Below are 4,012 nucleotides of genomic sequence, written 5' to 3' on the forward strand. Positions count from 1 at the left end.
GAGTTTTCAAATCGAAAAAAAAAATTTATGTATTTATTTATTTTTACCGAGAAATTTAGGAATGATGAGTTATAAAAATTTTCCATCAATATTTTTCTCAAATTATTTTCCTATGATATATTTATAAATTGAGAGAGTGCACTAATGTTAGTGCTATTTATTCTAATTTTGATCACAAGAGTTTTATGCTCTAGCATTTTATTAATTGATGATTAGTCTTACATATATTTTTTTTCTTACACATGGGTTATTACTACACCATATTTTTATATTTACTTAATGTAACACCCCATTATCCTCCACTAATATTTTCTTTTCCCTACCACTAATCTTTTTCCCTACCATCACTAATATTTTCTTTTCCCTACCACTAATCTTTTTCCCTACGACTACTCCTACCTCTCCACCACACTACTCCTTTTCCCCCACCACTACATTCTTTCTCCCACTCTCACAACTTTTCTCCCACCATTATCACACTCCATAGAAGCCTTTGAAGCCCCAAGAGAAGTAGCAAAGCAAGGGAGAGTGTGGGAAAACTATAGAGTGAAGGTTGTGCTTCGAGGGTGAGTTTTTCTTTGCTTTTTCTCAACTGAAAATGCTTTATGGCCATGGATTTTTACACATTTGTGTGCTATATTATGTGAGGATATGTTTTATGATTTTGGATGATTATTTTGGTAGAGTTTATTGGGTGAAAAACCGTGCATGAGGTAAGGCAGCGAATCTGCCATAAGCACACTGCTCGACAGTGTTTTGCAAGGCGATTCCAGCCATCCAAACGGTTCCCAAAAATTCCCAAATTCATTGTGTATCATCTTTCATATGTTTTCTATACTTTGGTAAAATTTCAGAAGGTTTGGAGCTCTTATGATTTATTTATGAATTTGTAAACATCACTGCCCATCTGGAATACATTTTTGGTAAACAATCTTTGGGAGGCCATAAGTAAAGTTTCAATCGGTGAAAACCTTTGAAACTTGAATATGTCACTCTAGACTCCCGTATCTTTCTTTTGACATCGGTCTCACCATTTTTGAGTAAGGGAAACAACCGGTATAAATTCTTGAAATCTAGTTCTTATTCCTTGTACCATCCAGTAGATTTTACAAACCTACGACTTTGAGGTGGCAAAGGCCGACTTAAATCTTTGATTCTCAAGCCTATCTTTCTTCTGAATATTCACTGACATGTTGGGAACTTACTTGTTCAGTTTTAGAATTTTTGGTGAAGCCTAAAGTGGTTTTTCCGATTTATGTTCTAAATCTGCCAAACTTGAACTCTTTTTGTGCACTGAACTTTAGACAGTCATATCTTCTAAACCATGAATGTTCTTGGAGTAAATCCATCTGTAGAGTGTTATGATCTCTCCCTAGTTTCCAGATTGACCCTTGGGGTTCCCAGTGGAGTTTTGTAAAGGGAGATATGAATTTTTAAAGAAAGCCCACTGACTTGGTTGTAATCTGGAAATCTGAAATTTTTAGATTTTTTGCTTGTTAAATACCCATCTTTGAGAGCGCATATCTTGCTCGTTTGAATTTTTTTTTTCATTCGATTCAAATTGGAGAATGATCCTTGAAATGTCTAGTTTCCAGAATGTCTTTTGGAGCCTCATTTGGAGATCCGAGGCAGATTTGATGTCTGTTGCAAAACAACCTCTTAAGAGCTCAAGTTGTTGAATTATTTTCTATGTATCAAAGTTTATTTTAAAGGATGTTTCATGAAAGATTTAGTATATGTGCGTAACGAGTTTGGGACTATTTATTTTAAATGAGGTCCGTTCTTTTATTTAAATTATGATGGACTTTTAATGAATATTTTTGGGATTAAACTCTTATTTCTTGATTTATATAAATTATTTTTTAAGGACTTATAAATATGAATTTCGTAGGCCTACTGACCTACTGTGATCGACGGTTTGTCGATGTCTAATAGCTTTGAAAATTTTATAGAAAGTCCCTACATGAGTCTTGAGTACCCTGGTAAAATTTCAAGCCATTCCAACTTCGTTTGATACTTCTTTAAAATGCAAAACCTAAACTGCACATTACTACCGAGAATTTCAGAGAACAGAGGAAAGAGTCATTCATTTCAGTAGCTTCCTGTGTGATCTAGATTTCCAAATTTTTATGGTATTAACCTTATTGTGTTATCTAGATATCCACCAAAGTTGAGCCCAGTTTGACAACGTTTACTATTTTTCAAAAATCCAAGTTTTCGATTGTTCAAAACTGCCGAACATGGTAGATCGTGGTAAAAACGTCATATCTCTCAAACCACTTGGAGTTTTCGACTCTACTTTTTTTTTATATGAAACTAGACTCGAAGATCTTTCTTTCGGTATGAGTCTCGAGTCCAGGAGATATCGGAGTCAGAACAGATTAAATTTTGAAGTTGAGTCAGTGTAAAAACAGAGCATGTTTTGATGATGTTTGATTGTGATTCTTATGTGCCTTATGTGTTTGTGTTGCCTATGTGTTTGAATGAGATTAGACGAGGTATGATTGATTTTTGACTGTCTTTAATGTAACGAATTATGGATGCTAGAACCCTAAAACATTAAAAGATACCCTAGGCACGTAGAATTAGACTTTGTCTTATGACAATTTCTTCACGAACTTATCGACTCTTCATCAATGAAGGTCCGGGCGACAGAAAGTGAAGCCGAAGAAGAAACGACTCTACGCCAGCTTTAAGAACAATTGAGGTGGGCATTACTTTTACTATACGTATATAGAGATCCCCTACGTGTCGTAGGCCTGTTATACGAATATATGCATGAGATGATTTTAACTATTAATTTCAGTTTATTATTATGCCCAAATGATAAATGACTCTTATGAAATGAAAATGAAATGTTCATGAAATGAAATGAAATGTTTATGAAATGATTGACTGCCAAAAATGTTTATGTTTTTATATGTATCCTATCTGTGTTGGTTCGCCAACTTTAAAGGAAATCCAATTGGGATCCTATGCTAGACAAAGGTCGCTAGCTAGGGTTAACGTGTACACTCATGGAGACCGCGAGTCGCTTGCGACCGGTCTTGGCGTCCGTGGTAAGGAGGCCTCCTTCCCGGCGCGTGACAGAAAGGACAGATATGGATCATATAGACTGAAAATGGGATGCGCATCCACCTTTATGAAAATGAATGAAATGTTTTAGTAAGCGCAGGTCATTCAAGAAAACCCCTGTGTGTTACTGTTGGCAGTTCAATTTATATATGTATGCATGTTGTATTTTCGGCTTATGTCACTGAGTATTTTTATACTCAGCCCTGCATGTATTTCTAAATGTGCAGGTTGAGCAGGCGATGGAATGGATCGGTGTTGAGCGGATTTCCCTTTTGATGTTTATGTAATGAAACCTTGAGTATGCATCTCCATATGCATAACTCACACGTTTTTTCGCTGCAAACACTCTGACCTATTTATCATTTCTACTTGAACTTATTACTACTTCATTTTAATTAACTTTCAGTTGGGGTCTAGTCGTTATGGCAGACTCATTTGTGAATTACCCAAGTGGTTATATATATATACCACTAGTTTGTTATTAATGTTGGTTACTTAGTAAATCCCCTTTAATTTCCGTTTCTTATTGTTCACCCCAAGTCATAACCCCGGTTAACCCGTCATTGGGATAGTGGGCTGTGACAGAGTGGTATCAGAGCAGTTCGTTTGCTCTGGCACTAGAAACCTTATTCTAAAAAGCCAAGTCTAGTTTGATTCACTAGACATACGTGGGTTAATACGACACCGCTCAACACTCCATTGCATCGTGCTCAATCAAGGAAAAAGGTAACTGCAGTTACAACGTTTTAAAGATGTTATTGTTCTAAACTGTTTCATGAAGATGTTTATGTAAAGAGCATGCTATGATGAAATGTTGAATGTTTTGCCTTTCATGGCATATCATTGCAGTTATGATGATATAATAAGAAGAATGATAGAGAATTGACACATGCTTTCCCCAGAAAACATAGATTGCTATAAGTTGCATGATCACGAT

General features: G+C 35.7%; 1 long non-coding RNA gene across 2 annotated transcripts; it reads left to right on the forward strand.

The window, feature by feature from the left end:
- Window positions 1-398: 398 nt before the first annotated feature.
- On the forward strand, window positions 399-3,597 carry LOC131020757 (uncharacterized). Of its 2 annotated transcripts, XR_009100759.1 has the most exons (3): window positions 399-566; window positions 2,643-2,707; window positions 3,303-3,597. It is a non-coding gene; the product is annotated as an uncharacterized LOC131020757 (long non-coding RNA). The 2 variants fall into 2 exon arrangements; XR_009100758.1 differs by lacking the exon at window positions 2,643-2,707.
- Window positions 3,598-4,012: the final 415 nt, after the last annotated feature.

This window comes from Salvia miltiorrhiza, chromosome 4, assembly GCF_028751815.1.
Source record: "Salvia miltiorrhiza cultivar Shanhuang (shh) chromosome 4, IMPLAD_Smil_shh, whole genome shotgun sequence".
In the NCBI taxonomy this organism is placed as follows: Eukaryota; Viridiplantae; Streptophyta; class Magnoliopsida; order Lamiales; family Lamiaceae; genus Salvia; species Salvia miltiorrhiza.